Genomic DNA, 9555 nt, shown 5'->3' with positions numbered 1-9555 from the left:
ATGTTTTCTCTGTCTTTAAAATACTTTTGGGGATAGTTAAAACTGCATCCTTGACTGTTTTAAAAAACCAAACTGATGCTAATTGTCAATGTGCTATTTCACATTGCAGCTTGGTATATTATAACTTCTAAATAAACTCTCCTAGAAAAACCAAATCAACTTGTACTGAAAAGAGGCTGTATTTTCTCTACAGTATAGGACATAAAATACAAGCAAATTCCAAAATAGTTAAAAAATGTACCCTGTGTTCAAGATAAAATGACGTTATCCTTAAATAATCTGAACAAGTACTTAACAACGTCAGAGTAAGTAGCTATAGCAACAATGATCAAAGACAAATGCAACAACAACAACAAAAAATAGGAACTTGAAATTATTCTAGTCGGAGAATGTGTACACATGATTATTTAGAAAAAAATATCTCCAAGAATGAAAAGGCTTATCAATAATGTGAGATTAAAAACGAAAAACAAACAAACAACAACAACAAAAACAAAAACAGTCTACAGCACTGAGCATATTTTCAGTTCCTGTTGCAAGCTCTCCTCATGATAAGTAGCAGACATATGCTGAAGTTCTCAGAGCTCAGAGGTGTCATGTGTTTGTGAACTGTCCCATTTGTGTGCTGTGAACTGATGCATGAGCATATTCCATCAGTCAAACAATGTTTATTGAGTTTACTTTATGTCAAATGTATATTAGAAACTGTTCTCTTTGTAACTAAATAAACATTATGAATACATTCCTTCTCCCTTTCCTCCATATTAATAAGCTTTATTCTTGGGTAATTATTCTTAATTTTCAACCAAACTCTATTTTGTTTTTAATATGGTTGTGTATACTAGCTATGAATTGCCTGCTACTTCTATAACAGGCTATCAAGAAGAGACTCGACACCCTATGATCATATAGAAGTGGAGGAGGTCCCCCTCAGTCACAGTCATAGGGGAGGGGAATAGGGTGAAAGCGGGAGGGAGGGAGGAATGGGAGGATAGAAGGGATGGGATAACAATTTAGATGTAATATGAATAAATTAATAAAAAAGAACAGTTTGTGAACTTTCAGTTCAATGTTTAACTGGCTTTCCACAATGTCTTTGTTTTAGAAAGTTGTGGTTAATTTCCATTTCCATTTGGGTGAAAAAAGTTTGAGCTGTTGTTTTAAAGATTAGTTATCACCAAAAAGACATACTTCCTGTCCTTTGCCAAGAAAGGCAAATTGTTTAGAAATGTGTCAAAATAAAAGTTGAGCCATCTGGACAGAAACAATGACTACTCCTTCAAGGTCTTGTCTCAGTGTCTCTAGTTACTTTCTCTGCATTACCTGTTACTGTTACAGATATTTTTAGCTGCTAGTCCGTGAGGGTGGGGTACCTATCTGAGGCAGGGTTTAGTGCCCCCTTCTCAATGACCCTACATCCCAGGCTGCTGCTGCCGCCTGTCACTTCAGGATGAAAGAAGAGATCCCTATTAGCACTATGAGTATTGGCCAAGCACATAAGCTGGTGGAACAGCTTAAGATTGAGGCCAACTTGTCCCAGATAAAGATGTCCAAGGCAGGAGCTGACCTGATGACTGTGATGCCCACACTTGTGAAGATCCCCTCATCACTCCTGTGCCCACTTTGGAGAGGCCCTTCCGGGAGAAGACGACTTTTTGTGCCCTCTTGTGAAGAGCACTGTCCCTCCTCTGTGAACTCCTCAGCTCCCCCTCCGAGATGCACCCTTAGATCAGAAATTGTAGCTGTCTTTTCTACTGGTACCTATCCTAAGATCTGAATACAAGGCCTTCATGACTCAAGTCTATCCCTTTTCTCATCCTTTGAGGTCAACTCCAAGCACATTTTACTCTACACACAGAAGGACCTTGCTGCTAAACTAGTAGAATCCTACCTGTTTCCCTCTATGGTCCATCTGGTCAAGCCATGGAGAGGAGGACACCTGGAGCTATGAGAAAGGCAAAGGCAGTTGAAGAATAAACTCATCCAGAGCCCTCAGAGGAAAAAAAAAAACATGATAAGTTTTGCATTTCTCTGATGACTAAAGACGTTGAGCATTTCTTTAAGTGCTTCTCAGCCATTCGATATTCCTCTGTTGAGAATTCTGTTTAGTTCCGAGCCCCATTTCTCAATTGGGTTATTTGGTTTGGTGGTGTTTAATTTCTTGAGTTCTTTATATATTTTGGATATTAGACCTTTGTCAGATGTAGGGTTGGTGAGGATCTTTTCCCAGTCTTTAGGCTGTCGCATTGTTCTCCTGACTGTGTCCTGCCTTACAGAAGCTTCTCAGCCTCATGAGGTCCCATTTATTAATTGCTGACCATAAGGCCTGGGCTGTTGGTGTTCTGTTCAGGAAGTTGTCTCCTGTACCACTGTGTTCCAGGTTCTTCCCCATATTTTCTTCTAACCAATTTAGTGTCTCTGGTTTTATGTTGGTGCTTTTAATCCACTTGGACTTGAGTTTTGTGCATGGTGACGAATATGGGTACAACTGAATTTTTCTCCATGCAGACATCCAGTTAGACCAGGACTATTTGTTGAATATGCTATCCTTTTTCCACTGAATAGATTTGGCTTCTTTGTCAAAAATCAAGTGACCATATGTGTGTGGATTCATTTCTGGGTCTTCAATTCGATTCCAACTTATACCCATTAGAATGGCTAAGATAAAAAATTCAAATTACACTGCATGCTGGCGAGGATGTGGAGAAAGAGGAACACTCCTTCATTGCTGGTGGGAATGCAAACTTGGAAAACCACTTTGGAAATCTATCTGGTGCTTTCTTAGAAGACTGGGAATAGGACTTCCTCAAGACCCAGCTATTCCGCTCCTTGGAATATACCCAGAAAATGTTCCACCACACAAGGACTTATGCTCAACCATGTTCACAGCAGCCTTGTTCATAATAGCCAGAACCTGGAAGCAGCCTAAATGTCCCTCAGTTGAAGAATGGATAAAGAAACTGTGGTACATTTACACTATGGAATACTAATCAGCTATAAAAAAACAAGGAAATCCCGAAATTTGTGGACAAATGGATGGGACTAGAATTGATCATGATAAGCAAGTTAACCCAGAAGCAGAAAGACTCACATGGTATGTACTCACTTATAATTGGGCACTAGCCCTAAAGGCATGTCCCACAAAAGTATTCACTTACCAGGAGATTGGGATAGATGTGAGACTCTAGGTAAGTGAAATATAGGAGATGGGGAAATAGAAGGACCCAGAGGATACTAGAAACTTACAAGAAGAACATCGTGATGAGTGGATTGGGACCAAGAGGGGCCTGTTCAAATTGTTGAAATAATCAAGGACAATACAATAGTAGCATCAAGCCCCTACTGTGATCTACCCAATGGACAGGACATTCTCCAGTCATATGGAGAGTGGGGACTGACTTGACATGAATCTGGTGCTCCATATTTGACTACCTTCCCTTCGTGGGGTAGCCTGGTGGCACTCAAAGAAAAAATAAGCAGGCTACCAAGATGAGACTTGATAGCCTATGACCATATAGTGGGCGAGGAGGTCCCCCTCAGTCATAGACCTAGGGGAGGAGAATAGGGTGAAAGCAGAAGGGAGGGAAGAATGGGAGGATACAAGTGATGGGACAATAAAAATTGAGTTGTAATCTGAATAAATTAATAAAAAGTTTTTAAGAAGATAAAAAAAAATGATGTTTTTTGGCTGTTGTTGTCCAAACATTTTTACTATTTGATTACTGTTTTAAAACAAATCAAAATGTATTCAGAATATATAAACTTTGAAATAACTACATGGTAGACCAAAATTCGTTCTTTTCTCACTATATTCTATTTAATGTCAAAAGGATTTTCTTGCTTTAGCTCATCCTCCTAAGTATCAAGGTGTTTTCCATTGCAATACTGTGCTAACAGAGGCCATGTGACCGCGGAGCACAAGGGCAGCCTTGAGGTCAGCCTGCACTGCTTGCAGATCCTGCTTTTGTCTAGGGGTACTTTCAGCAGTAGGAACCCAACAAGGTCTCAGACCATCACAGTGCTTAGGTTATTGCTATTGTTTTGTCTATTCCTCTCTCTATTTTTAAAACTGATGATTCAGGACTCTCATATCACATACCCCTAATCAAACTTACCTTCCAGTCCTTCCTTGTCCACCCCCTCCTCCTCATGCCCTCCCCAGTACCCGCTTTCCTGGTACCTCCTGCTCCACACACACACACACAAAGGTATATTTTGTGTTGGCCATGTAAAGGTTACAGGCACTAATTCAGTTAGCACCCCATATTCATGCTAACTTAGCCTTTGTCTGTGGAAGACCCAAGTCATACAAATGGATGGAGTCTTTCCTTCCTTGTGCTTGACTTTACAATCTTCTTAACTGTATGCTTCTGGAGTCATCTCACACTTGCTAAGAATAGGTAAAAAGGAGACTTTCAGAGTGACTCATCAGGATAATCTTTATCACCACTATTTGTTCCAGGATGATGTGCTTCAGCATGTCGCCTTGTCCAGCTCATCCTCCAGAAAAGGTTTTGTTGTATGGGTGACAGAACGCCAACTGCTGATGGATTTAAAGACTCTGAAGGCCATTGCAGACACAACCAAAGACATTCATGGTTCTACTTACCTTACAACCCTACCAGGGCTGGGAAATTGAACAATTTGGGGGGAAAGTCCAAAAGACATACTACATAGGTGAAAAAGACCACTCCTAGAGACCATAGGACTATTGAATAAAAACCACAGTGCCAGAGGAGGCTAACTTCTCTGCCCCAACACATGCACACGCGCACACACACACGTGCACACACACACACACACACACACACACACACACACACACACACACACACACACCAGTGCCTTTTTGGCTAAGGAACTCCTGGGGCCTGTTATCATTTTTGACTCTTAACCACCCATGGGGCACCAGAGAACAAGTGACTGTTGCTGTGGCATGATAGCTTAATTTTTAGCCAGAACTAAACATGTACAGTCATCCTTTCTATAGCTCTAGTAACATTATGGAAGAGGGAGCAAAGAGATGTGTCAATTGGTGCAATGACTGCGTGACTGTTATGTTAGTAAAAGCTGCTTTCTAATTGGATTTGTTGCCAACAAAAGAAAACTGATCCATGACAGAGTAAGCTCAGTCAAAAGTTCATGATTGGTAAGGACATTCGGCCTAGAAGGAAACCTACTACTGATGCTTTGATGAAAGGACATAGTGTCGAACTTACTTCTAAATATGTTTATAATCATAGATTAGGTTTGTTATTAATCTTGTTCATATTAACCACATTTTTGCAATGGCACTAGCAATGCACAGACTCATAATGGGTCAAAGTTCTAAGAATAAGTGACTGTTGAAATGTTCATCCTTAAATGAGACTTTTACAGCACTTCTCCTCTTCCAGGGTTCAGCGAGCACTGTCGACCGTTAAGAATCACAGTAAGGGGAGTAATACTGTGAAATTATATTTTCAGGATATAGCAAGATCATTGAGCTGATAAAATCACAGCTGCTATTGTTATCTGCATGAGACTGTCACAAGATTGGACCCATCAATACTCATTCCATAATAGACTGGAAAGGCAATCTTAAGTCTCTCTCCTACCTGAGGAGGTATTGACAAATGATGGTCTTGGCGAGGAAGATACTCTTTTTCCATGTGTGTTGCTGATGCATTGTCCATGCTTCACTGGTTGGCCCAATACCTCTGTACACACAGGCAACACTAATTGTACTCTCAGAGTTAGGAGAAAAGAAAAAGAAATGACATTAGGTGAGGGGATTGTTGCGAAGATTGAGGGAGGATGGTAGGGAAAATTTGGGCAGTATATGATGAAAATACCCAATATGCATCTAAGAAATTGTTAAAGAGTCAATTTTAAAAATATATTTAAAGTGTTCTACATGCTTAACCATTACAGAATTTAAAATTAAAATTACTTTGGGGATCTATTTCACCTGCTTGAGAATGGCTCTCATCAAGAATGCAATTGAAACTGAATGCTGATAAGGGTGTAGAGAAAGAGAAACCCTTATTCACTACTTGTAGACTTGTACACTAGTGTAGCTGCTGTGGAGTTAAACTTGTAGTTTTGCCCAAAGTTTTAAAACAAAACTGGTATATCACTCATTTGTACTTTTCTATAGTGGTTTGAATGAGCCAGTATAAGCTGTGAAACTGGTTGAAAAGAATAAGGAAATGGGGCCTTGTGGCAGGACATTTACCACCGATTTGAAGTTTCCAAAGATGAGCACCACTTACAGTGTGTTCTCTCTTTCTGTATCATTCTTAAGAATCAAGATGTGAGCTCTCAGCCACTACTGCTGCCATTCATTTGCTCTGTCACCATGGACTCTAACCTCCTGAAAGCATAAGCCCCATCAAGCACTGTCTTTTATAAGTTGTCTCTGTTATGAGGTTTTGTCACAGCAGTTGAAAACCAAGACAGAAGTTGTTGCCAGGAAGTGTGCTATTGCTGTGACAAGACCTGATTGTGCTGTTCTGTTTTGTTTCTTTAGAAATATGGAAGAATTTGGGACTTTGAAAAGGGAGAGTGGTAGAATGCTGCAAGCAAACTTTAATAAAACATTTTAGTAGGATTCTAGAAGACAGTAGTACTAAAAGATTTGTGGCCTATGAAAGTTCAGCTCCAGGGCGTCAGAGGATAATAATATTAGCAACTGAATGAGAGTACATGCTTGTGATATTTTGGAAGGGAATGTGGCTGCTCTCTGCTCATTTCCTAAGAACTTACCTGAGGCTAAATTGAAAAGTTAATTGACTAATTTCTTTGGCAGAGGATATCGCAAGACAACTTCATATTGTATGGTTATGCATAATCACTCACATAGATCTACAATGAAGTTACGTAAGCAGGGCAAACTAAAATATAAAATGTAAAGTTTGAAGAGAAAAAGAACAGGAGGAAAAGTAATGTTGAAGCCAAGGTGAATGCTGAAAGAGATAAGAAAATGAAGGCAAGGCCTGGTGTGTGCATTTGTAAAGATGGGGGTGTCCTCAGGTCAAAATTCCACCCAGTTAAGCTTCTACACTGGGAAAGCATAAGACCTAAGGAAGCCTCTGCTTCTAAAAATGCAACAACAAAGGACAGATTCTGAAAACATGACTCAAGGGAGTCATGTTCAGAATCAAGGATGGCAATGTTATCCACATGGTCTGGCTTTGGAGTTATGAAAGATAGACTTTGTAAAGAAGACGTGAATTCCCCTTAGACAGTTAAGGAGAGCCCCTGAGGCAGGAATATGGCAAGAGAACCTTTCATGGAAGCCCTGAGAGGTGATTGGGTGAGGCTATGAAAGTAAAACCTAGATTGCATTGGAGACTTCAATACGTTAGCAGTGTCAGAACTGTAGGATGTTTGCTAAGTAGAGCTGTACACTGAAAGAGTGGAGCTGTCATGGTGCTACAAGATTTAATATCCGCCTTGCTTTAGTTCAATATTTCCCCCACTATTTTTTGATTGCTTCCTTTTGGAACAATAATGAATATTCTGTGCTTTCGTATGTTGGAAGGCTTTGTTTGCTTAATTTTATTTACAGGGAGTTACAGTTATGAGGTTGCCTTGAATCTCAGAAGACATTTTGAACTTCGGGCATTTAAACAGTGGTGAGACGGAAAGACAATCGGGACTATTGGAGTTACACTAAACGCCTTTTGTATTATCATGTTGCCATAGGCCTGGAGCACAGTGTGGTGCCTTGAACAACAATGACCCATATAGGCTCATATGTTTGAGTACTTTGTTCCCAAATGGTAGAACTGTTTGGGATATATCAGGACATATGACTTTGGAAGATGTGTGTTACTAGAGATAGGCTTTGAGTTTCCAAAAAAAGTGTACCATTCCTACTTTGACTTCTCTATCTCATGCGTATGGATTAAGATGTGCATTCTCATATGTTCCTGCCACTATGACTTTTTCCTTCAACAATAAACTCTAATCCTATGAAACTGTAAGACCAATTAAATGCTTTCTTTATAAGTTCCCTTGGTCATGGTGTCTTATCACAGCAATTGAGAAGTAACTAAGACACTCCCAGGCATAGACTTTCATAAGCCTTCATTCATATTTATTCATTCATATTTATTCACAATAACAATGAGATGTTTATCAACAGATGAATGGAGTTATATTCAGACATGGAGAGTAAATTATGGAATTTGTAGAAAAACACATGTCTTGATATCATTGCATTATGTTACCTGGCACAAATTCAGGATGCCACTTATTCTCTCCTATGTGGAATTTTGTTTTTAGTATGTATGTAGGTAGGTATGAATAGGTGTATAGTTTGTTATAATAAAATGGAACTCATGAATATATGTATAGTTTGTAAGATTAGAAAGGAAATCACATGAGGATTAAGATGAAGAGATGGATTAGCAAAGCATATGTGGCATGTAGTGAGATGGGGAGCAATAGGCATGGGAGGGAACAGGAAAGACAGGGTGGTGAGGGAGAAAGATAGGGAGGATGACTAAAGAGAGCTTACGCATTAAAGTGTCATACTGATAAGGGAAAAGAGAGACATCCCTGAGTCCAACCTAGTTTCCTCTCTGTATAAGACCAGTAATAACTTAAAACCAACTCTGATGAAAGTATACATCTGTAGACCAAGAGAGCAAATGAGGAAATGGGACGTCATTCTCTCAAAGTTTCTTCAGACTCTTTAGGGTGAATGAAAAAAAAATCAGGGAAAATGGTTAAGTAAGCAAGGAATAGCATTTGTGGTCCATTTTCTAAATGTTGAGAAATTCCAGGCTTAACAGAAGTCCTGTGTGGGACAGTCTGAAGTGCTGGACCAATTAGGATCAGAAACTTTCTACAGTGCTGTGCTGGAAGCTGTCCTGTTCTGATGAGTAACAGCAACTGAGACACCTCAGAATGGAACATGGAGGATGAAGGATGTCAGCACCCAGCATGCTGAGAGGAATGAATCCTGTCAGGTCTGATCCAATGTCAGTGTCTGGTTCTTTTGTTCTGAAAACATAATTCTCACAAGCATTATACAGTTCTAACATTGTGACTGTATGAGGTGTGCAAGATGCACAGAACAACTAAAGCTGGTTCTCTGCTCCTTTTTTAAAATTTTTTATTAATTTATTCTTGTTACATCTCAATGGTTATCCCATCCCTTGTATCCTCCCATTCTTCCCTCCCTTCCATTTTCCCCTTATTCCCCTCCCCATGACTGTTCCTGAGGGGGATTACCTCCCCCTGTATATGTTCATAGGGTATCAAGTCTCTTCTTGGTAACCTGCTGTCCTTCCTCTGAGTGCCATCAGGTCTCCCCCTTCAGGGGACATGGTCAAAGGTGAGGCACCAGAGTATGTGAGAAAGTTATATCCCACTCTCCACTCTACTGCGGAGAGTGTTCTGTCCATTGTCTAGATCTGGGTAGGGGTTTAAGGTTTACCGCCTGTATTGTCCTTGGCTGGTGCCTTAGTTTGAGCGGGACCCCTGGGCCCAAATCTGCCTATCATAATGTTCTACTTGTAGGTTTCTAGGACCCTCTGGATCCTTCTACTTTGCTATTCTCCC

General features: G+C 40.1%; 1 pseudogene across 1 annotated transcript; it reads left to right on the top strand.

The window, feature by feature from the left end:
• The first annotated feature begins 1450 nt into the window (after positions 1-1450).
• Positions 1451-1703, top strand: LOC311585324 (guanine nucleotide-binding protein G(I)/G(S)/G(O) subunit gamma-3-like; annotated as a pseudogene). Its single transcript has one exon. The product of its transcript is annotated as a guanine nucleotide-binding protein G(I)/G(S)/G(O) subunit gamma-3-like (transcript).
• Positions 1704-9555: the final 7852 nt, after the last annotated feature.

The sequence above is a fragment of the Acomys minous genome, assembly GCF_964271855.1.
Source record: "Acomys minous genome assembly, chromosome: 15".
Lineage (NCBI taxonomy): Eukaryota > Metazoa > Chordata > Mammalia > Rodentia > Muridae > Acomys > Acomys minous.
Note: the sequence above shows the minus strand (reverse complement) of the source record. Positions and strands in the feature narration are given on the sequence as shown.